This window comes from Salvelinus fontinalis, chromosome 2 (genome assembly GCF_029448725.1).
Source record: "Salvelinus fontinalis isolate EN_2023a chromosome 2, ASM2944872v1, whole genome shotgun sequence".
NCBI classification, from domain to species: Eukaryota; Metazoa; Chordata; class Actinopteri; order Salmoniformes; family Salmonidae; genus Salvelinus; species Salvelinus fontinalis.
This window is the reverse complement of record NC_074666.1, coordinates 59,314,065-59,340,319: the sequence shown is the minus strand read 5'-3', so window position 1 is coordinate 59,340,319 and position 26,255 is coordinate 59,314,065. Positions and strand designations below refer to the sequence as shown.

Below are 26,255 nucleotides of genomic sequence, written 5' to 3'. Positions count from 1 at the left end.
CCATACCCCTGTCTGCACATTATGCCCAGAATCTATTCAACCACGCCCATAAATCTGCTCCTTTTATTCCTTGTCCCCAACGCTCTAGGCGACCAGTTTTGATAGCCTTTAGCCGCACCCTCATCCTACTACTCCTCTGTTCCTCGGGTGATGTGGAGGTAAACCCAGGCCCTGCATGTCCCCAGGCACCCTCATTTGTTGACTTCTGTGATCGAAAAAGCCTTGGCCTCATGCATGTCAACATCAGAAGCCTCCTCCCTAAGTTTGTCTTACTCACCGCTTTAGCACACTCTGCCAACCCTGATGTCCTTGCCGTGTCTGAATCCTGGCTTAGGAAGGCCACCAAAAATTCTGAGATTTCCATACCCAACTATAACACTTTCCGTCAAGATAGAACTGCCAAAGGGGGAGGAGTTGCAATCGACTGCAGAGATAGCCTGCAAAGTTCTGTCATACTTTCCAGGTCTATGCCCAAACAGTTCGAACTTCTAATTTTAAAAATTAATCTCTCCAGAAATAAGTCTCTCACTGTTGCCGCCTGCTACCGACCCCCCTCAGCTCCCAGCTGTGCCCTGGACACCATCTGTGAATTGATCGCTCCCCATCTAGCTTCAGAGTTTGTTCTGTTAGGTGACCTAAACTGGGATATGCTTAACACCCCGGCAGTCCTACAATCTAAGCTAGATGCCCTCAATCTCACACAAATCATCAAGGAACCCACCAGGTACAACCCTAAATCCGTAAACATGGGCACCCTAATAGACATTATCCTGACCAACTTGCCCTCCAAATACACCTCTGCTGTCTTCAATCAAGATCTCAGCGATCACTGCCTCATTGCCTGTATCCGCTACGGGTCCGCGGTCAAACGACCACCCCCATCACTGTCAAACGCTCCCTAAAACACTTCTGCGAGCAGGCCTTTCTAATCGACCTGGCCCGGGTACCCTGGAAGGATATTGACCTCATCCCGTCAGTTGAGGATGCCTGGTCATTCTTTAAAAGTTACTTCCTCACCATATTAGACAAGCATGCTCCGTTCAAAAACTGCAGAACTAAGAACAGATATAGCCCCTGGTTCACTCCAGACCTGACTGCCCTCGACCAGCACAAAAACATCCTGTGGCGAACTGCAATAGCATCGAAGAGCCCCAAACAGATCACTGACCATCTCGAATCCCACCGTACCTTCTCCGCTGTGCAATCCGGTTTCCGAGCCGGTCACGGGTGGACCTCAGCCACGCTCAAGGTACTAAACGATATCATAACCGCCATCGATAAAAGACAGTACTGTGCAGCCGTCTTCATCGACCTGGCCAAGGCTTTCGACTCTGTCAATCCCCATATTCTTATCGGCAGACTCAGTAGCCTCGGTTTTTCTAATGACTGCCTTGCCTGGTTCACCAACTACTTTGCAGACAGAGTTCAGTGTGTCAAATCGGAGGGCATGTTGTCCGGTCCTCTGGCAGTCTCTATGGGGGTACCACAGGGTTCAATTCTCGGGCCGACTCTTTTCTCTGTATATATCAATGATGTTGCTCTTGCTGCGGGCGATTCCCTGATCCACCTCTACGCAGACGACACCATTCTGTATACTTCTGGCCCTTCCTTGGACACTGTGCTATCTAACATCCAAACGAGCTTCAATGCCATCCAACACTCCTTCCGTGGCCTCCAACTGCTCTTAAACGCTAGTAAAACCAAATGCATGCTTTTCAACCGTTCGCTGCCTGCACCCGCACGCCCGACTAGCATCACCACCCTGGACGGTTCCGACCTAGAATATGTGGACATCTATAAGTACCTAGGTGTCTGGCTAGACTGCAAACTCTCCTTCCAGACTCATATCAAACATCTCCAATCCAAAATCAAATCTAGAGTCGGCTTTCTATTTCGCAACAAAGCCTCCTTCACTCACCCCGCCAAACTTACCCTAGTAAAACTGACTATCCTACCAATCCTCGACTTCGGCGATGTCATCTACAAAATAGCTTCCAATACTCTACTCAGCAAACTGGATGCAGTTTATCACAGTGCCATCCGTTTTGTTACTAAAGCACCTTATACGACCCACCACTGCGACCTGTATGCCCTAGTCGGCTGGCCCTCGCTACATGTTCGTCGTCAGACCCACTGGCTCCAGGTCATCTACAAGGCTATGCTAGGTAAAGTGCCGCCTTATCTCAGTTCACTGGTCACGATGGTTACACCCACCCGTATCACACGCTCCAGCAGGTGTATCTCACTGATCATCCCTAAAGCCAAAACCTCATTTGGACGCCTTTCCTTCCAGTTCTCTGCTACCTGCGACTGGAACGAATTGCAAAAATCTCTGAAGTTGGAGCCTTGTATCTCCCTCAACAACTTTAAACATCTGCTATCCGAGCAGCTAACCGATCGCTGCAGCTGTACATAGTCCATCGGTATATAGCCCACCCAATTTACCTACCTCACCCCCCATACTGCTTTAATTTATTTACTTTTCTGCTCTTTTGCACACCAGTATCTCTACTTGCACATGATCCTCTGATGATTTATCACTCCAGTGTTAATCTGCTAAATTGTAATTATTCGATTTATTGCCTACCTCCTCATGCCTTTTGCACACATTGTATATAGATTCTCTTTTTTTCTACCATGTTATTGACTTGTTTATTGTTTACTCCATCTGTAACTCTGTGTTGTTGTCTGTTCACACTGCTATGCTTTATCTTGGCCAGGTCGCAGTTGCAAATGAGAACTTGTTCTCAACTAGCCTACCTGGTTAAATAAAGGTGAAATAAAAAATAAAAAATAAAATCCTGAAAATGTTCTACAGTTTCACCATTGAGAGCATCTTGACTGGCTGCATCACTGCTTGGTATGACAACTGCACCACCCTTGATTGCATGGCGCTACAGAGGAGGGTGCAGACAGCCCAGTACATCACAGGGGTTGAGCTCCCTGCCATACAGGACCTCTATATCAGGCAGTGTGAAAGGTGAGTAGGCCGCCATTGTAAATAAGAATTTGTTCTTAACTGACTTGCCCAGTAAAATAAAGGTGAAACAAAAAATGTTAAAATGTAAAATAAAAGGAAGGCATTGAAAATTGTTCTAGACTCGAACCACCCAAGCCATAGACTGTTCTCTCTGCTTCTGCACAGCAAACGGTATTGAAGCAAGCCAGAAGACTGCTAAATAGCTAACAAAATGGTTATACAGACTATTTGCATTGACCCTTCTAATTTATTTTTGCACTGACTACACACACACACACACACACACACACACACACACACACACACACACACACACACACACACACACACACACACACACACACACACACACACACACACACACACACACACACACACACAAAATCATCATATATGATGCTATTCTGTTTATCACATAGCCTGATACCTAGTCACCTTAACCATATACATATCTAACCCTCCAACTCCAGTATCCCTGCACATTGTAAATATGGTATTGGTACTGACTCTGGAACTGACCGTGTATATACAGTAGCTTACTTTATTTTGTTTGTATTTCTCGTGTGTTTTTGTTCTACTTTACTTGATTTATTTTTTATAGTACTACTGATATTGATTACTGCACTGTTGCGAAAGAGCAAGCAAGAAAGTAATTTCACCTGTGACAAAAACTGAAGTTGTGTACCAGACCCTTGTTGGCCAGCGAAATGCGGTTTGGTTGTTATGCCGTGAGCATTCACTAGACTACAACATCTAGAAAATCTCTATTTTGGAAAGACATAGCACAGAGTTGTTGCCTAGTGACCACTTAGGCACAATAATACTGCATTGCCTCATCACACTCACTACTTAATGAGTCACTCTAAGAGCAGGACCTGTTGGGGCATGAACATACAGGACAGGCAGGGGAGAGAGGATTACTGTAAGATGTGAAATGGTACAGCCCAGAGAAAACAACTAATTAAAAGGAGCATGTGATTGGGCCTGGGTACTACAAAATGAATGTCTATATAAAAAATAAAACTTATTTCATTATCTACTCAAACTCACTTCTCTCTGGTGAAATGAATGATCAGAGAAATGCACAAGGATCAGAGCAAGGAGAGATGAGTGTGCAACTTTTTTTAATTTTTTTAATTTGATCACAGAAAATGTAAGAAATGGACAATCTATTTAAAAAACAGGGTGCATGCAGGCTTCCAAATGGAAGCATCACAAATCGATAGAGGCCGTGAGGCTTACTGATGGCTCTGGATGGAACCTGGCACTGATGCCTGGCCCAGATCACGCTCCCTCTAGCTTGGTTAACACCAGACTGAATGAATGGTGAGGGCAGCGTTCAGTCTGGTTTAACTAGGCTACGCTCCCTCCATGGTGGAGATTATAACCTTTACTTGTTTTTTTATCATTGTCCCTCCCGGGCCAGCTCTTTGAACCAGCCCAGACCAGTGCCCCATAGTATGCCCTGTGCCCCATATATTTTACTAATGTTTGTGTTGCTGTTCATCTGTCACAAAAAGAAAGTGCCTGGGTAGCTTTGGCTTGGCAGAGGTGCAGGAGAGAGGGTGGGGTGCAGTGTCGATGGGGTCTCACAGATGACATCAGTAGTAGGCCTAAATATGAGTGGAGGAGCTGTACAGATAAAACTATGGGTATGGTTCTCTCTCTATGGGAGGTGTAATATTCCTAACATGGTCTCTGAGTTTGACTGTTTATTATGAGAAACTGAAATGACAAGGAGAGACAATATCATCAGAATACTAACGAAGCCTCCAGGGGCTAAATCATGTGCACCGCTCGTTAACTGTCCAGGCAAGAGTGGATGAAGGCAATCCACTGCAACTCCACTGTTGAAGGCAGGGAACTAACACATCCCGCTGAAAGCGTCATACATAGTTAACACGCTGTGCCGTCTTTCTCAGGTCTGCATCAAACTGGCTCTAGCTCTGCTGATAGTGTCATAGTTAACATCCTGTACAGTCTCTCTCTGAGCTGTATCAAACTGGCTCTAGCTCTGCTGATAGTGTCATAGTTAACATCCACTACAGTCTCTCTCTGAGCTGCATCAAACTGGCTCTAGCTCTGCTGATATTGTCATAGTTAACATCCTGTACAGTCTCTCTCTGAGCTGCATCAAACTGGCTCTGTGGTTCTGCTCTGCTCCAAATAGAGTTGTATGACTCATAGACGGCCGGCTAGTGCAGCAGAAGATACTGTGTCACGTTTTCCCCTCTATCCTGCCTCAGGCAGTACAGATAAAAAGAGAGGGAAGAGAGACCTAGAGAAAGAGATAGAGATGGATAGAGGGAGGAAAAAGACCATGCAGTGACAAATATTTTATGACTTGGTGGTTTGTGAGTCGTGACTTCCGGTTTTAGGCAACTGGAGAGGGAGGGGCACTCCAGAGAGGAGTGGAAGAAGGGAGGGGTGAAATGCAGAGCAATACAGTATGTGAAATGGATGATTGTAAAGCACCACTGTGATACTACTGTGGCAGAGGCTAGCTATACTGGGGGATGTCTGTAATTCGCCTACAGTGAGACCCAGTTAAAGTCCGTGTAGGTAGCACCTATTTCTCAATGCCAGAAAAGCAAATACAGTGCATTTGGAAAGTATTCAGACCTCTTGTTACAGCCTTATTCTAAAATTGATTAAATAAACATGTCCTTATCATTCTACATAATGACAACGCGAAAACAGATTTTTAAAGTATTTAAACCCTTTGCTATGAGACTCAAAAATTGAGCTCAGGTGCATCCTGTTTTGACTGATCATCCTTGAGATGTTTCTACAACTTCATTGGAGTCCACCTGTGGTCAAATCAATTAATAGGACATGGTTTAGAAAGGCACACACCTGAGGTCCCACAGTTGACAGTTCATGTCAATGCAAAAACCAAGCCATGAGGTCGAAAAAGTTGTCTGTTGAGCTCCAAGACAGGATTGTGTTGAGGCACAGATCTGGGGAAGAGTACCATAGAATTTCTGCAGCACTGAAGGTTCCCAAGCGCTCAGGACCTCAGACTAGGGGCGAAGGTTCACCTTTCAACGGGACAACGACCCTAAGCACACAGCCAAGGCAACGCAGGAGTAGCTTCGGGACAAGTCTCTGTGTCACGATCGTCAAAGGGAGAGAGAGAGGACCAAGGCGCAGCGTGTGAAAAATACATCTTCTCTTTATTTAGGAGATGAACGAACGAAGCAAAACAACAAATAGGCGACCGTGAAGCTATAACCGAACAAAATGCAAACATGTAACCTAGACACAGACACAGACCTAGACAATGACCCAACAAACACATGATGCCTATGGCTGCCTAAAATATGGCTCCCAATCAGCGACAAATGAAAGACATCTGTCTCTGATTGAGAACCACTCAGGCAACCATAGACATACCTAGAAACATTCACTCAACCATAGACATACCTAGAAACATTCACTCAACACAAACCCATACACTAAACCCAACACCCCCTTTTCCATATAACCACCCAAAACGAGACAAAACACAAACATTCCCCATGTCACACCCTGACCTAACTAAAATAATAAAGAAAACCAAGAATACTAAGGCCAGGGCGTGACACTCTGAATGTCCTTGAGTGGCCCAGCCAGAGCACGAGAACTTGAACCCGATCGAACATCTCTGGAGAGACCTGAAAATGGCTACAGTATGCAGCGACCTTCCCCATCCAACCTGATAGAGCTTGAGAGGATCTACAGAGAAGAATGGGAGAAACTCCCCAAATACAGGTGTGCCAAGCTCAAAACTGTAATCGCTGCCAAAGGTGCTTCAACAAGTAGTGAGTAAAGGGTCTGAATACTTATGTAAATGTGATATTTCAGTTATTTATTTTTAATAAATTTCAACAATTTCAAAAAATATAGTTTTTGCTTTGTCATTATGGGTTATTGTGTGTAGTTTGATTAGGGGAAAAAACTATTTAATCAACTTTAGAATAAGGCTGTAATGTAACAAAATGTGGAAAAAGTCAAGGGGTCTGAATACTTTCCGAATGCACTGTAATAGCAACTTAGAGCACCTCAAGAAATTCCCAAATTACAGTCTAAAATTCATTTTTGAATGAAAATTGGGCTTGAGGTTCTCTCAAAATCAGCTCTAACTTCGAAAACAATCCCATAACGCCCCGCGGTCAGTGTCACACATTGAGGAAATATAAAGTCATGCTCACCTTTCTATATATTTTTTTGTCCATAGGTATAAAGACAGTAACAGTATGGAGCTAGCAATTGCATTTTTATTCATCTCCTTTTTGATCGCCTTTTTAGAGTTTAGCGAAGTTTAATACATTTCAATCCATTTCAATTTAATCCACCAGAAAAGACAGAAGAAATAATACAACAAATAGTGTGGTTAAACTCAAATATACCAATTGATAAAAAAAACATACTTTTTTATAAAAAATAAAACGTTATAATCTTCGTAAATTATATCATAAATATGACTGGTGGAGTTATGTCATACATGCAGCTAACTAAAACATAATGGAAGAGGAAAGTGGAAGGGGGAAAAAGTAAGGAACTTGTCTGTCGGCCCAGCATTAAAGACCATTATTGGTTAAAGAAAATTGTGATAAGTAAAAAAGTTTACCAGTTTCATTTAAGGACCAAAAAATTGACAGCCGTGCCATATAGATTGCAAAATAGTTTGGAAGAGATTTTTGATTCCATGGCACATGGTTTATATGAACTGATACGCAAAACGACGCCGGATTCAAAACTTTTAATATTTAAATGTAAAATATTATACAGAATTCTTGCAACCAACATAATGTTATTTATATGGGGGATACAACATTCCCAGCTCTGCAGATTTTGCTGCAAAGAGGCAGAACCATTAGATCAATTGTTTTGGTACTGTCCATATGTAGCTTATTTTTGGTCACATCCAGGAATGGCTGAAGAATTGGAATATTTACCTGGAGCTAACCCTGCAGATAACAGAGATTTTGTGAAACATCACAGCACAGTTGAAAGATATATGGCAAACAGAAATCCAATATGCATGGTGTTAAGCGATAGATGGGAGGGGTTGAATGAAGCTGAAGGTTTGGACTAATAACAACAAGATAACTAATGTAAAACATACTGTGCCCATAAAAAGTATATAGGTTAGGAACTGTTTTTGAAAGAGTACAGTTTGAAAGATATGGCAAATGGAAATCAAATCGGATGGACATCATAAATATATGGGAGAGATTGCGTGTAGAGGAAGGACAAGAGTTAAAAACAATATATATTATGTATAAGCTGGAAATACAGGCCTAAGCGTTGTTGTTCACTAGTTTTCTCCAATTGAGGGAGGGGTGGTAGGGTTGGAGGGTAATAAAGGAAGGGTAACAAAGGAAATAAAAAAGGTGTGTATATATATATGTATTTAATTTATGTGTGTATGTATGTGTGTATGTGTGTGTGTGTGTGTGTGTGTGTGATATATATATATAGAAATATATATATATTTGCAAAAAAATATATGGGGGATTGGACATTTAAAAAACATTTAGAAAAAAATATATAGATATCAATACCAAATTCAGTGTGGTAGACCTTAGGGATGGATGTCCATGATAGCGATGACAAGTTTTAAGCTGATCTGCCACTGTTGAGTGGATTTACAGTGTTTTAAATGGACACGTAAAATCCGATTTTTGATTTAACTCAGCCATCCTTTGACCAATCCGTTAGCTGTTCTCAAACCAAGTCCTATGGTTCATGAAAATACGATTGAAAAATTATTGTTAGCATATTTTAGGGTAACCCAGGTCAAGTAATGGTTAAATATCATTGTAGTTATGAGAAATGACCTAACCAATCAGAAGTACGCAAATCAATTAGGTCCCGCCTATGTCAACTCAATCAATGCAATGTTGAGACAGATTTTCTATTGTCCGTGAAGGTCAAAAAACTGATATAAAGCTGGAAATAATGAGCTAAACATAGATATATCTTAAGAGAAATGCTGATAATTGATGGTCCATTCATCGTTCTCGTCCTGAGAACGATTGAATGCGTTTGTGGATAACAAATTAAGCTGCTGTATTAGCGCATCTTTAGCGGGCCAATCCTAACTTTTACCATGTTAAGTAAATTGTGCTATTTATGCTAATTGCTACGTGCACTTCTTTCGAGGTAATTATACACGGAGTGTACAAAGCATTAGGAACACCTTCCTAATATTGAGTTGCACCCCCTTTTGCCCTCAGAACAGCATCACTTTGTCAGGGCATGGCCTCTACAAGGTGTCGAAAGCGTTCCACAGGTATGCTGGCCCATGTCGACTCCAATGCAGAGTAGTGTCAAGTTGGCTGGGTGTCCTTTGTGGGTGGACCATTTTTGAAACAGACGGGAAACTGTTGAGCGTGAAAAATCCTGTAGTGTTGCAGTTATTGACACTCAACCCGGTGCGCCTGGCACCTACTACCATAATCTGTTCCAAGGCACTTCAATCTTTGTCTTGCCCATTCACCCCTCTGAATGGCACACATACACAATCCATGTCTCACAGCTTAAAAATCATCCTTTAACCTGTCTCCTCCCCTTCATCTACACTGATTTAAATACACGTGACATCAATAAGAGATCATAGGTTTCACCTGGACTCACCTGGTCAGTCTATGTCATGGAAAGAGCAGGTGTTCCTTATGTTTTGTACACTCAGTGTACTTTTTTTTATAGTGAACAATATTGTATCTGAATGTTGCTTTTGGTACAACCTGGTTTTCAGAGCAATCTTTCAAATTATCAGAACATGTAAACAGCTTAAACTCTAGATCCATCTGTGTATTTGTTGTACAAATCATTGTGTGAGTTTGGAAAAACTTAAATAGTTTTCAAATACAAACTTTATATGAACTAAAATATCATAGTCACTGTGGTAGAACATTTATTTTGACTGGCGATTGCATTTATTTACAGTAAGTCCCATCAAGTAGCCTGATTTCAGATGTAAACAGGATTATTAGGGAAAATGTTCTTCTTGCAAAGCATTTTAAATATACTATTATATTCATCTGACTATCCACAATACTCATATTATTGTGTGCATGTAACCGTGCTCAATGTTGGTCTGCTTATTCAATATATTGGTCAGATTTTTTGTTGGAGTTTGAGTCTTGGATGGCGAGCCTACCCAGAGAGATCGACATCTTCTATTGCATGCAAAAGAAAGATATCTGAAGATATCACTTTAAAAGGACCTCTCTTGAAGCACACTTGAATACACTATTCTGCACAGCTCCGTGTTTAATGGTCATATATGTGGTAAGACTGTGAAATTGTGAATGTGTATTTGAATGTCATTTTGATTTCTATATTGAACTAATCTGGTGATATTTGATATTACTATAGATATTTAATTAGGCAGGTGCACCCACATATTATTTAACCCAGGGTATTTTATTAGTGTGAATATTTATTTGAGAACATTGTGAATTAAAAATCTTATTTTTAGATAACTACAAACGACTTTCTTAAAATAAACAAGCCGGCATTAGCATTTAAACTTTATATCCTGGTCTCTGGTCTGGTCTTTCATATGATAATCTTATTAATGCTCTTCCCGAACATAGTCCATTGATCAGTTGTGTGTGTTCCACGCTAAGAACATGCTACATTAGCGTATGTGCTAATATGCATCTACTGGTACAGTTGAAGTTGGAAGTTTACATACACCTTAGCCAAATACATTTAAACTCAGTTTTTCACAATTCCTGACATTTTATCCTAGTAAAAATTCCCTGTCTTTGGTCAGTTAGGATCAACACTTTATTTTAAGGATGTGAAATGTCAGAATAATAGTAGAGAGAATGATTTATTTCAGTTTGTATTTCTTTCATCACATTCCCAGTGGGTCAGAAGTTTACATACACTCAATTAGTATTTGGTAGCATTGTCTTTAAATTGTTTAACTTGGGTCAAACATTTTGGGTAGCCTTCCACAAGCTTCCCACAATAAGTTGGGTGAATTTTGGCCCATTCCTCCTGACAGAGCTGGTGTACCTGAATCAGGTTTGTAGGCCTCCTTGCAGGCCTCCCCCTTTTTCAGTTCTGCCAACAAATGTTCTATAAGATTGAGGTCAGGGCTTTGTGATGGCCACTCCAATACCTTGACTTTGTTGTCCTCAAGCCATTTTGCCACAACTTTGGAAGTATGCTTGGGGTCATTGTCCCTTTGAAAGACCCATTTGCGACCAAGCTTTAACTTCCTGACTGATGTCTTGAGATGTTGCTTCAATATATGCCCTCCCAGGCCCACCCATGGCTGCACCCCTGCCCAGACATGTGAAATCCATAGATTAGGGCCTAATTTATTAATTTAAATTAACTGATTTCCTTATATGAACTGTAATTCAGTAAAATCGTTGAAATTGTAGCATGCTGCGTTAATATTTTTGTACAGTATAATTACAGAATACAGTTCACTGATATACTTCACATGAAGTCTGAGTCATCTTAGAAGCTTAGACATAAGGTAATGTACATGAAAACAGTATACAATAACTGTACTGGATCATTTATTGGTTCCCTCTGCATTATACATGACAATATGTTCAGAATTGTATGCATTGAGCAGACATTTATTTGATAATTTACTAAAGGCCAGCTTAGCCAAAATATTGATCAACATGAACACTTATGAAAAATAAAGGTGAGAAATAATGGTGAGACACCATTTGACAATATAAAAAATAATAATTAGAGCCATAAGCCTAATATAGGCACCCAGCCACCCTACAGTATGCAGGAACCATTGATTCGTACAATTTGTAACCCTCATCTCCTGTCCAAATGCTTGAAAAAAACAATACAATGTAACAAAATGTGGTATACTGTATCACGTAACAGTGAATTACTTAGGCTTGAGGAAATACAACCAACTACAGAAATTCATGGGGAGGACAGCGAGAGAACAGGAGGACCCATGTACCCCGCTTCAATCAAGCAGGCTTCAGTCACCCCCAAGATAGAAGTCAGAGAAAAATCTAGCTATGGCCTGCTCTTTGTCAGGCCTCTCACACTAGGCAGACAAGGGTCCTGGGATGGACAGCTTGCACAGTTTCCCCACATACGGCACTGGATCAAGGGTGACCATGTTGAAGAGGAGATCCAGGAGCCTGTCTACGGAGCCTGTAATGTTTCTGAAAAGGGAAATGTTTGTTAAATGGGTAGTGATTTTCCTTTTATTTGTCATGATGCTATCCATTTGTTGATGAGGTGATCTACTCATTCTACAATGTATTTTCTGTTATTTTGGAAGTACTCAATTTGAAATTTGCTAACTTTGGTCGTGCACTTTTGTGAAACTTTTCAATGTTTGTATTTGGAAATGTTTCTGTGCCTGAAATACTCAATTGATCCAGATTTTAAATGAATAACTATGACTTAAAGTTGATTTTGTATCACATCATTCCTGCTGTGATGGTTGCCTGGGAAGCTGTGCAGATAAAGGTTGAATTGTCTAAAATGTGTATCATTACTGCTTGATAATAGTGGGAAGACAAAAGGAGATGTTAAAGGGAAAAAAACTTTTGGGGACAACATTCCTTCGTTCCAGCTGTGTGCTGGAAGTTCTCAGACTCAATGTAGGGGGCTTAGGGATGGAAGATCAAAACCCATATAGTGACTATCAGGTGTGTTACAAAAAATATACCGTCAAAGCAGCCACAGTTGCATTATCTAACACTTGCATTATCTAACGTTAGCCCCCCGATCACCCCAAACTGTTGGCTACTGTGTCAGATTCATCAAACACTGATACTTACAAACACTGTTAATGATGGCGTCTTCCGAATTAGCTTCCTAGTAAGACCCATTGAATGTTCTCCCCAATAAAGCAACTTGGCACGGAATGTGCACTGCAGACGCGTAACATGATTGTAATTTTCGGTGCAGCCTGTCCGCCAAAATAAATAGCAGCCACTGCTGTCGGATGTCTTCATTCTTCGGAAAATAGTGTAACATTAAATTAACACTACTATACACCCAGTCACAACACAGAGTGCTTTTGCCGGCATGCTGGTAAGTAGCTTGCTAGCTATCAGTCACAACACAGATGAATGGTTACCAATATCTTTGGTCGAACGTTCTCCTAGTAGCTATCTTACGGTTTGTAAATACAGCTAAAGTAAGGTGTAGGAGCATGGGATGACCGTTTTAAGTAAAGATGATAAGACCCTTATGATAAGACCCTACCATTAGTGTAATCCTTGGTAATGCCTGCCCCCTGAATCCAAGTGTTTGACACAGGGGGAGGGGACAAGTAACTTTATTATCAAACTTTATCAATGTACCAGCTACAGAAATGTGTTATACTTGAGTTATCCTACTTTGAACTGGTTTCATCCAAATATCATTCGATTTCATGAAAAACATGATTTTCACTGTTCAGGACCTTTAAGCATTAGCGTTACAGTCAAAATGTGAATTGTTAATAGTGTCCTTATTTTTTAAGATATCAATGCCAAACTTAACATGGTTCATTATGGTAATGTCTGATGACAGTAAAACGTTTCAAGTTGATAGGCCATTGAGAAGTGGATTTAAAAAGGATTTAAATGGACACATAAAATCAGATTTTCTTATTTATCAATAATCTATTCTGTCAACCTTATGGGTCCTTCAGGCAAATTTGTTCAGCAGGAGGAAAGACACCTACATACAAATGTTCAAGTCTGTAGGTCAAATAGGGCGGCGGACATGATAATTTAAGTGAAACTTCTTATAACAGCACCACCTATAAGCCAATCGGTGCCATTCTTTTTGACCAAGTTACTCATGACCTCTAATTTCTGTGTGCCGAATTTGAAAAAGCCTGCAGTAGGCTACGTTCTTCACCGTGTGAGTTATAAAAATGACAATCTTTCGTTCAAGCCTTTCCGGCAGTCTTTCGTGGTTTTTATGTACGGGGAGATTCAATTGTACAATTGAAAACTAACAAAGAATTGTTCAAGTTATAACTCCGCTGGCAGTGTGGTATGATCATGCAAATTACTGTGAAACAGAGAGTGAAACAGAGAGAGAGGGATGGAGAGCGCATGAAAGAGAGAGCAAGCGAGAGAGAGCAAGAGAGTGGCGATGATAACAGATGGGAGGGATAAGGAAGAGAGAGAGCGACTAAATGGATGCCTAAAGGAGGGAGGGTGGACTTGAATGAAACAAAATGTCTATGATGATCCTCTTGTGTGACAGCTGTGGGGAAACAAATTAGACAGACACAGCACTTTATTTAGCCAGCCCAAATGTCTGTATGACATGGGCACACACCCATTTTCTCAACCAACCACAAAGCAGTTAGACAGACCCACAGAACCACCGAGCAGTAGGAGTATCACTATCCATTGTGTAGCCCGGCACTCTTTATTAGAAGCTACACACATGGCTCGTATTCAATTCCGGTCCGTTATTGTCCTGCTGTAAGATGAATTCATCTCCCAGTGTCTGGTGGAAAACAGGCTGAACCAGGTTTTCCTTTAAGATTTTGCTTGCGGTTAGCTCCATTCCGTATCTTTTTTATCCTGAAAACTCCCCAGTCCTTAAGTGATTACAAGTATACCCATAACATGATGTAGCCAGCACTATGCTTGGAAATATGGAGAGTGGTACTTACATTCAGGACAAAAGTGAATTGCTTTGCCACATTTTTTGCAGTATTACTTTAGTGCCTTGTTGCAAACAGGATGCATGTTTTTGAATATTTTTTATTGTGTACAGGCTTACTTCTTTTCATTCTGTAAATTAGGTTAGTATTGTGAAGTAACTACAATGTTGTTGATTCAGACTCAGTTTTCTCCTATCACAGCCATTAAACTATGTAACTCTTTTAAAGTCACCATGACTCATGTGGAAATCCCTGAGCATTGGAGAAACTCCCTGGTCTTTGTGGTTGAATCTGTGTTTGAAACTCACTGCTCGACTGAGTGACCTTACAGATAATTGTATGTGTGGGGTACAGAGATGAGTCATTCAAAAATCATGTTAAACACTGTTATTGCACACAAAGTGAGTCCATGCAACTTATTATGTGACTTGTTAAGCACATTTTTGGTCCTGAACTTAATTAAACTTGCCATAAAAAGGGGTTGAATACTTATCGACTTGAGACATTTCAGTTTTTAATTAATATGAAAACATTTTGAAAAACAGAATTCCACTTTGACATTAAGGGGTATTGTGTGTAGGTCAGTGACAGTGAAAAAGTCAAGGGGTGTGAATACTTTCTGAAGGCACTGTAAAAAAAACAGTAATCGGTTATGTTACCAGCAAAAATATTGTAATCAGATTACAGATAGGATGTTTGCTGAAATAAATACATTAAAAATACAATACAAATGACACCTTTCTGTTTTCTCAATGACATTCAATTCAACACTTAAAAAGGCACAAGTTTTAAGTTTGTTGTTTGTTCCACCTGAGCGAGTTTGACAATAAGATAGAGTCCACTATGATGATACACCAAATGTGTAACGGCTGTCGTCTTCCTCGTCTGAGGAGGATAAGTTAGAAGGATTGGAGGACCAATGCGCAGCGTGGTAATTGTTCATCTTACTTTAATAAAGGTGAACACACAAAATACAAAACAACAAAAGTGACAACCAAAACAGTTCTATCTGGTGCAGACACACAAAGACTGAAAACAACCACCCACCAAAAACCCAACACAAAACAGGCTACCTAAATATGGTTCCCAATCAGAGACAATGACTAACACCTGCCTCTGATTGAGAACCATATCAGGCCAAACACAGAAATAGAAAAACATAGATAAACAAACAGACTGCCCACCCCAACTCACGCCCTGACCATACTAAATAAAGACAAAAACAAAGGAAATAAAGGTCAGAACGTGACAAAATGCGTTTGATGGATTCTATTTGTCTTCTTCTAATGCCTAAGGCCTGCTGGAGGTCATTTTCCAGGGCACTGGCAGTTCTCCTCCTTGCACAAAGGCGGAGGTAGCGGTCCTGCTGCTGGGTTGTTGCCCTCCTACGGCCTCCTCCATGTCTCCTGATGTACTGGCCTGTCTCCTGGTAGAGCCTCCATGCTCTGGACACTACGCTGACAGACACAGCAAACCTTCTTGCCACAGCTCGCATTGATGTGCCATCCTGGATGAGCTGCACTACCTGAGCCACTTGTGTGGGTTGTAGACTCCGTCTCATGCTACCACTAGAGTGAGAGCACCGCCAGCATTCAAAAGTGACCAAAACATCAGCCAGGAAGCATAGGAACTGAGAAGTGGTCTGTGGTCACCACCTGCAGAATCACTCCTTTATTGGGGGTGTCTTGCTAATTGCCTATAATTTCCACCTTTTGTCTATTCCATTTGCACAACAGCATGTGAAATTTATTGTCAATCAGTGTTGGTTCCTAAGTGGACAGTTTGATTTCACAGAAGTGTGATTGACTTGGAGTTACATTGTGTCGTTTAAGTGTTCCCTTTATTTTTTTGAGCAGGGTATAATAAAATTAAAATAACAAGGCTATATACAGGGGTTACCGGTACCGAATCAATGTGCGGGGGTACAGGTTAGTCTGGTTATTTTGTACATGTAGGTAGGGATAGAGTGACTATGCATAAAGAATAAACAGCGAGTAGCTGCAGGGTAAAAACAAACGGAGGAGGGGGGTGTGTCAATGTAAATAGTCTGGGTGGCCATTTGATTAATTGTTCAGCAGTCTTATGGCTTGGGGGTAGAAGCTGTTAAGCAGACTTTTGGCCCTAGAGTTGGCACTCTGGCACCGCTTGCCGTGCGGTAGCAGAGAGAACATATGACTTGGAAGTCTTTGTCTGAAAAAAGTCTGAAGTCTTTGACAATTTTTTGGTTCTTGGTCTGACACCGCCTAGTATATAGGTCCTGGATGGTAGGAAGCTTGGCACCAGTGATGACCTGGGCCGTACGCTCTACCCTCTGTAGCGCCTTACGGTCAGATGCCAAGCAGTTGCCATACCAGGCGGTGATGCAACCGGTCAGGATGCTCTCGATGGTGCAGCTGTAGAACTTTGAGGATCTGGGGACCCATGCCAAATCTTTTCAGTCTCCTGAGGGGGAAAGTGTTGCAGAGGGAGGTGTTTAGTCCCAGGGTCCTTAGCTTAGTGATGAGCTTAGTGGGCACAATGGTGTTGAATGCTGAGCTGTAGTCAATGACCAACATTCTCACATAGGTGTTCCTTTTGTCAAGGTGGGAAAGGACAGTGTGTAGTGCGATTTAGATTGCGTCATCTGTGGATCTGTTGGGGCGGTATGCAAATTGGAGTGGGTCTAGGGTTCCCGGGATGATGGTGTTGATGTGAGCCATGGCCAGCCTTTCAAAGCACTTCATGGCTACCGACGTGAGTGTAACCGGGCGATAGTCACTTAGGCAGGTTACTTTCGCTTTCTTGGGCACAGGGACTATGATGGTCTGCTTGAAACATGTAGTTATTAAAGACTCGGTAGGGAGAGGTTGAAAATGACCGAGGCTTTGTGAATGTTGCACACATTGGCTACCGATGTGTGTGGAATGGCTGATGCTCTCATGCATGCTTCAGTGGTGCTTGCCTCGAAGCAAGCATAAAAGGCATTTAGCTCGTCTGGTAGGCTCGCATCACTGTGCAGCTCGTGGCTGGGTTTCCCTTTGTAATCCGTAATAGTTTTCAAGCCCTGCCACATCCGACAAGTGTCAGAGCCGGTGTAGTAGGATTCAATCTTAGACCTGTATTGACGCTTTGCCTGTGGAATTGTTTGTCTGAGGGTGTAGCGGGATTTCTTATAAGCATCCGGATTAGTGTCCTGCTCCTTGAAAGCGGCAGCTCTAGCCTTTAGCTCGATGCGGATGTTCCTTGTAATCCATGGCTTCTGGTTGGGATATGTATGTACAGTCACTGTGGGGACGACGTCGTCGATGCACTTATTGATGATGCCGGTGACTGAAATGGTATACTCCTCAATGCCATTGGATGAATTCCGGAACATATTCCAGTCTGTGCTGGCAAAACAGTTCTGTAGCGTAGCATCCGCGTTATACGACCACTTCCGTATTGAGCAAGTCACTGGTACTTCCTGCTTGAGTTTCGGCTTGTAAGCCGGAATCAGGTGGATAGAATAATGGTCAGATTTGCCAAATGGAGGGCGAAGGAGAGCTTTGTATCTCTGTGTGTGGAGTAAAGGTGGTCTAGAGTTTTTTTCCCCTCTGATTGCAAATGTGACATGCTGGTAGAAACTTGGTAAAATGTATTTATGTTGACCTGCATTAAAGTCCTCGGCCACAAGGAGCGCCGCTTCTGGGTGTGCATTTTCTTGCTTGCTTATGGCCTTATACAGCTCATTGCGTGTGGTCTTAGTGCCAGCATCGGTTTGTGGTGGTAAATAGACGGCTACGAATAATATAGATCAGAACTCTCTTCGTAGATAGTGTGGTCTACAGCTTATCATGAGGTACTCTACCTCAGATGAGCAATACCTTGAGACCTTTAATATTAGAAATCGCACCCCCTGTTATTTACAAAGACACACACCCCCGCCCCTCGTCTTACCAGACGTAGCTTCCCTGTCCTGTCGACGCACGGAATATCCAGCCAGCTCTTTAGTATCCGTGTCGTCGTTCAGCCACGTCTCTGTGAAACATAAGATATTACAGTTTTAAATGTCCCATTGATAGGATAGTCTTAATCGTAGATCATCCATTTTATTTTCCAATGATTACACGTTGGCCAGTAGTACGGATGGTAGTGGAGGTTTACTCACTCGCCTACGAATTCTCAGATGGCAGCCCGACCTCCACCCCCTTTTTCTCCGTCTTTTATTCACGCAAATGATTTGGGGGATTTGGGCCTGGTCTGGAGAAAGCAGTGTATCCTTTGCGTCGGACTGGTTAAAAAAATCTTTGTCCGGTTCGAGGTGAGTAATCGCTGTTTAGATGTCCAGAAGCTCTTTTCTGTCATAGGAGACGGTAGCAGCAACATTATGAAAAAAATAAGTAAAATAATAAGTTACAAACAACACGAAAAAACAAACAAAATAGCATAGTTGGTTAGTATCCCGAAAAACGGCAGCCATCCCTTACGGCGCCATTATACAAGAACCCAAAGAGTAACATGTTTGTCTAATCAGACCACATAATCTTTTGCCTTATGATCTGAGTCTTTCATGTGACTTTTTGCAAACTCCAGGCATGCTGTCATGTGCCTTTTTCTCAGGAGTGGCTTCTGTCTCGCCACTCTCCCAAAAAGCCCAGATTGATGAAGTGCTGTAGAGACTTGTCCTTCTGGCAGGTTCTCCCATTTCAGCCAAGGAATTCTGTAGTTCAGAGTGGTCATTGGTCACCTCCCTGACGAAGGTCCTTTTTTATTATATTTTTTATTTCACCTTTATTTAACCAGGTAGGCTAGTTGAGAACAAGTTCTCATTTGCAACTGCGACCTGGCCAAGATAAAGCAAAGCAGTTCGACACATACAACAACATATAGTTACACATGGAATAAACAAACATACAATCAATAACACAGTAGAAAAATCTATATACAGCATGTGCAAATGAGGAAGGATAAGAGAGGTAAGGCAATAAATAGGCCATGGTGGCGAAGGAATTACAATATAGCAATTAAACACTGGAATGGTAGGATGTGCAGAAGATGAATGTGCAAGTAGAGATACTGGGATGCAAAGGAGCAAGATAAATAAATAAATACAGTATGGGGATGAGGTAGATTGGATGAGCTATTTACAGATGAGCTATATACAGGTGCAGTGATCTGTGAGCTGCTCTGACAGCTGGTGCTTAAAGCTAGTGAGGGAGGTAAGAGTCTCCAGATTCAGAGATTTTTGCAGTTCGTTCCAGTCATTGGCAGCAGAGAACTGGAAGGAGAGGCGGCCAAAGGAAGAATTGGCTTTGGGGGTGACCAGTGAGATATACCTGCTGGAGTGCGTGCTACGGGTGGGTGCTGCTATGGTGACCAGTGAGCTGAAATAAGACGGGGCTTTACCTAGCAGAGACTTGTAGATGACCTGGAGCCAGTGGGTTTGGCGACGAGTATGAAGCGAGGGCCAGCCAATGAGAGCATACAGGTCGCAGTGGTGGGTAGTATATGGGGCTTTGGTGACAAAACGGATGGCACTGTGATAGACTGCATCCAATTGGACATGTTTAATGTGAGTCTGGAAGGATAGTTTACAGCAACCAAACTGGATGGCCAGCTCTAGGCAGAGTCTAGGTAGTTCCATATGTTTTCCATTTCCAAATGATGAAGACCCCTGTACTCTAGAAATTGTTTAATACCCTTCCCCAGTTATACAGCACCAGTCAAAAGCTTGGACACACCTACTCATTCCAGTTTTTTTACATTCTAATAACCCATGGAATCAAGTAGTAACCAAACATGTGTTAAACAATTCTAAATATATTTTATATTTGAGAATCTTCAAAGTACCCTTTGCCTTGATGACAGCTTTGCATACTCTTGGCATTCTCTCATTTAACATGTGTGCCTTGTTAAAAGTTAATTTGTGGAATTTCTTTCCATCTTAACCTGTTGGGGATGGGGGCGCTGTTTAGACTATTTATGCTAATTTGGCTAATTTTTGAAACGGCTTCCCACAAAATCCTTGATCGTACAATATGCATATTATTATTATTATTGGATAGAAAACAGTCTATAGTTTCTATAGGAGTTGAAATTTTGTCTCTAAGTGGAACAGAGCCCATTCTACAGCAATTTCCCTGACATGGAGTCAGATTTGAGAAATGTTGGCCACTCTTCTGAAGTCAGTTAAAAGGGCACTGTCGTTGCTATGACTATACGGACACTTCTTACGTCTTCCCCTGGATGCCTTTACGTGATGACGATTCCAATGGGGTCGATTGCGCGTTCACAGGCCCCACAAATGAAAAAACCCTGAAGCTAGTCATTCTTTTGGAGCTGCGTCATGCGCCTAGAGGACACCGGCCCGCACCTTTTCCAAGCATTAGTGAAGGGGGTAATATTACTCGGGTCATGTTTCTACTCGTTATGGGAGTTAAAAACATCATAAGGTAGTTAATTTAAAGCGTTTTATAGCAATTTATATCTGTTTAGTGCGATTTTGGGACATTTATTTTTGCAACGATGTGAAAAGTTGGGCATGCTTTTCAGTTCATCCCGAACGCAGTTGACATTTCCACATGGCAAGAGGACAGCTTTCCACCAAAAGACGATTTCTCCCAAGAAAGGATCCTTTGCCCAAGATACTGATGGAAGAACAGCTCAAGGTAGGACATTTTTATTATGATAAATCGTGTTTCTGTCGAAACATTTTAGTGGCTTAGGACGCCATGTTTTTTGACGTAGCTTCGCTTGGCGCAAACTGTATTGAAAAGTAAGGATAAATTAAAAAATGTAATAACGCAATTGTATTAAGAATTAAATTGTCTATCAATCCCTGTCCACCCTATATTTTTTAGTCACGTTTATGAGTATTTATGTATAAGAGTAGATCACTGTCTAAGTGGCGCAAGGACTTTTTCTTTACCAGCTTGTCTACATTTCACATTGTCTAACCATGATTTTGGTGGCTAAATATAAACATTTTCGATCAAACTGTATATGCATGTTGTAATGTGATGTTACAGGAGTGTCATCGGAAGAATTCTGAGAAGGTTAGTGAAAAAATTAATATCTTTTGGCGATGTTGACTTTTATCGCTCACTTTGGCTAGAATCAATGCTGGGCTGCTAATTGCTATGTGCTAAGCTAATATAACGATTTATTGTGTTTTCGCTGTAAGACACTTAGAAAATCTGAAATATTGTCTGTATTCACAGGATCTGTGTCTTTCGATTCGTGTATGCTGTGTATTTTTACGAAATGTTTGATGATTAGTAGTTAGGTAAACACGTTGCTCATTGTAATTATTCTAGTCCATTTGTGACGGTGGGTGCAATTGTAAACTATGCCATATACCTGAAATATGCACTTTTTTCTAACAAAACCTATCCCATACCATAAATATGTTATCAGACTGTCATCTAATGAGTTTTTTTGTTGGTTAGGGGCTATAAATATCTTAGTTTAGCCGAATTGGTGATGGCTACTGGTGTTGGTGGACAAATAAAAGATGGTGGATTATGCTAATGTGTTTTTAGGTAATAGATGTACATCTTTACATATTGTGTCTTCCCTGTAAAACATTTTAAAAATCGGAAATGTTGACTGGATTCACAAGATCTGTGTCTTTCATTAGCTGTATTGGACTTTAATGTGTGAAAGTTAAATATTTAAAAAAAATATTTTTTTTGAATTTCGCGGCACTGGTTTTTCAGTGGGGGGGGGGGGGGGTGTGCCGCTAGCGCCACGCTGATCCTAGACAGGTTAATGCGTTTGAGCCAGTACTGTGTTGTGACAAGGTAGGGGTGGTATACAGAAGATAGCCCTATTTGGTAATTGACCAAGTCCATATTATGGCAAGAAAAGCTCAAATAGACTGTGTGAATCAGGCCTTCATGGTCAAAAACCTGCAAAGAAACAACTAATAAAGGACACCAATAATAAGAAGAGACTTGCTTGGGCCAAGAAACATGAGCAATGGACATTAGACCGGTGGAAATTACTTTGAAGAATCACAAATATATAATATATTTGGATTTGTTTAACACTTTTTTGGTTACTACATGATTCTATATGTGTTATTTCATAGTTTTGATGTCTTCACTATTATTCTACAATGTAGAAAATAATAAAAAATAAAGAAAAACCCTTGAATGAGTAGGTGTGTTCAAGCTTTTGACTGGTACTGTATGCCGCATCACAATTCTATCGCTGAGATCTACGGACAGTTCCTTGGACTGCATGGACTGCACTGTTTCTGCTTTGCCTGTTGTGGCCTGCACACAGCCGGTGTCTCAGCAGCCCTCTTCTCAGAAGAGTTCTGTGGCTCTGGCCTCACAACCTTCTGCGTGACACGTCAGAGGCCGGATCATTTCAGCGATTGTGATAAGGATTTCGATGGTGAGGCATATATCTGTACCTGGGGCAAAGACTTTCTGTTTTCCTGGGGCAAAAGTTCAGGATATAACCAGGTTGCTTCCCGAGGCTGTGAGTCAGTCACCGGGGGCTGATACTGTCATGGTTCATGTGGGGTTGAATGACAATATGAAGGGCAGCTCAGAACAGCTGAAGATGGATTTTAAAGAACTGATTGTGTCTCTACTTAACACCAGCAAACGCCCCATAATATCTGGCCCTCTGCCCTCCCCAAATTGTGGCATTGAACAGTGCAGCAGATTTGTAGTACTCCATAACTGGCTACCAGACTATTGCAGCTCTGTGAGTATAACATTTATTGACAATTTTGATACCTTCTGGAAACAAAGCTTGTATTATGAGGATGGGATCCTCCCAAATCATTTGGGTTCCTGGATCCTTTCACAGCATTATAAGACTGTTTTGAAACAATGATTTATCAATGACCAAATCCACCAAAGTTAATCCCTAGGATTGTGTCACTGAGTTGTCATAATGTTTCAGCAAATGTACATTATCCCAGGAGCATTGGAAGACACAATGTAAGTAATCTAATTTATGTCCCTCTTACTGCCCTGAATGCCTCTGCGGATCCTACAGCTATTGTATGCAGTAATCATATGCCCAGAATAATACTGTTAGCACTAAGGTGGTGTGCCCTAGTAGGACGTCCCCTGTGTGCAGGTCACCCTGCACTAATAAAAATAACCTAAGCATGTCTACCTCTGCTAAACTTCCCAATAAAGCAAGAAAGTGTTTTAAATATCCCACATTAACATATTTAGCTTAAGAAACAAGGTTCATGAAATCAATAATTTGCTAGTAAAAGATGACATTCATATTCTGACAATCTCTGAAACTCACTTAGATAATACCTTTGATGATACAGTGGTAGCAATACATGGTTATAAGATCTACAGAAAAGACAAATCAAATCAAATGTTATTGGTCACATGCAGATGTTATTGCGGGTGTAGCAAAATGCTTGTGATAAGTTCAATTGCCCTGGGTGGTACGAACAAAGAATCCAGTTTGGCAAAGTAATATTCTTGGTCGTAATGCTGGTGAGTTACCGCCGCTCTAATATCAAAAAGTTTTTTCCGGCTGTACGTAATAACACAAAAAACTTGCTGGGAAATAATGTAAGAAATAACACACAAAAAAACTAAATACTGCAAAGTTGCTTAGGAGCTAGAAGCAGAGCTGCCATGTCTGTTGCCGCCATCTTACATGCCAAAGGTGGAAATGCCAAAGGTGGAGAAGTGGCTGTTTATATTCAGAACCACATTCCTGCAAAGCTTAGAGAGGATCTCATGTTAAATACTGTTGAAGTAATATGGCTACAGGTTCATCTGCCTCACCTAAAGCCCATTCTAGTGGGAAGCTGCTATAGACCACCATGTACTAACAGTCAGTATCTGGTGTCGTGTCTTTGGCTATGCTGGATTAAGTGATATGACATGCTATTCTATAAAATCGTTTCTCCTTAATTAATATTACCTGATTGAGCTAATCATGTAAATGTAATTAACTAGAGAGTCGGGGCAGCACAAAGTAATATTTATAGAGCTGTTATTTTCCGAATAAACTCTTAAAGACCTAGTAATATTTTACATCAATAGCAGTCAATATTAATCGTCACCTTATTTCAGTCTCATCTGAAAGTTGTAAATTCTTGGTTATCTTCACGAACCCTGGCTAACAAGTTGAATCAGCAATACAAAATTGGGTTTAATTATTTATTTACGAAATACCTAACTAATCACACAGAATTACATATACACAGAATGAATCATACCTTGATTACAAATTACGTCATAAAGGAAAACATCCCGGGCGGAACAGATATGACAGCTGGTTACACAAAAGAAAAGGGGCTGGGTTTGAGTGGAAGAGCAGGAAGACTGAGGAACAAAGGGCGAAGCTGTGCTATCGTAAATACAGTATCTTATCCATTCTAAATTACTGCCCATTTGGAAAAGGAAAATGCAATAAATATTTACTCTGAGCTGCGCTTTGGTAGGTTGGTGGTAGATTTAAGGCCGTGTTGCCCAACCGAGTCCTTTGAAGAATGTCTCTGCTGGTAAATTGGATACGTTGTAGTAACGTCGTTGTGTGGTAGACGGGATACTCGGGCTGTCCTATCCTAATTTACGTTTGCACCTGCTGTTGCTAACTCAACGGCTAGGACGTATCACTTCTGTAGTGAAGAAGAGTTCAAAGTTCATACCATTTGCAACCAAAGCTCATGCTGAGGTTGGCTTAGTTCTGTAGTTGACATGTTAGTCCTTTTTAACGTAGGGACCGTCGTCCTCACATCCTTGGAACAGGAGGTTTCATTTTCGTCAAGGGCTTATATAGTGGAGGGAGAAAAGGGGTGTGTTTCATCATTTACAACCTATGTCTCTTCACGTGAGCGGGCCACTGAGTCGAGCCTAATTCACTCATGAAAACCCAATTCTCACATTTTAGAAGCTAAAATCACATTTCATCCCATCATGAATAATTTCATATTCAAACATTTAAATTGAACAACAATTCCATGTGAATCCGATAACTCTGATGTGTAGACTTTCCACTGTTGAGTTTATGTCAATCTCTCATTGATGAGAATGTCTCAGATGACAACCGAACTGACATCATATTCATTAAGTACCACCGCATATGTTCAATTGGTCGGATTACCAGAATATAGTTATAGAAAATAGGAGAAGAGGTATTTATGACTGTCATAAACCTACCCCCAGGCCAACGTCATGACACTGGATAACATGTGTGAAATGCTTGATAATGTATGTGATATCCATAGAGAAGTATATCTTCTGGGTGATTTACATATTGACTAGATTTCATCACACTGCCCACTCAAGAGAAAGCTTCAAACTGTAACTAGTGCCTGCAACCTGGTTCAGGTCATCAATCAACCTACCAGGTGTAATTATACACAGCACAGGAATGAAATCATCAACACATCTATTGGATTTAGTGATCACAATATAGTAGCCATTTCTAAGAAAACCAAAGTTCAAAAGGCTGGACCTAATATAGTGTATAAGAGGTCATACAATAAGTAGTGATTTCTATGTTGTTGATGGTCCGTGGTGTGTAATAGCAAGCAATCAGACGCTGCACTTGACACATTAATGAAATTGCTTATCCCAGTTACTAATAAGCATGCAACCATTAAGAAATTGACTGTAAAAACGGTTAAATCCCTGTGGATTTATGAGGAATTTCAAAATGGTATGGTATGATGAGGCAAAAGGAATTGCAAATAAGTCT

The 26,255-nt window shown here is 41.1% G+C and overlaps 1 protein-coding gene across 4 annotated transcripts in view; it reads right to left on the bottom strand.

The window, feature by feature from the left end:
* The window catches only part of LOC129822175 (myotubularin-related protein 4-like), a 145,118-nt gene that overhangs the window by 46,549 nt on the left and 72,314 nt on the right, over nt 1-26,255 (bottom strand). Inside the window, exons 4-5 of one of the 4 annotated variants that reach the window (XM_055880243.1) lie at nt 18,724-18,913; nt 18,513-18,593 (exon numbers count right to left, since the gene is read on the bottom strand). The exons of 2 other annotated variants lie outside the window; for them this stretch is intronic. The gene's annotated coding sequence lies outside the window, so the exon portion shown is untranslated. The remainder of the gene's footprint in view (nt 1-18,512; nt 18,594-18,723; nt 18,914-26,255) is intronic. One more of the 4 variants, XM_055880251.1, reaches the window with a different exon arrangement.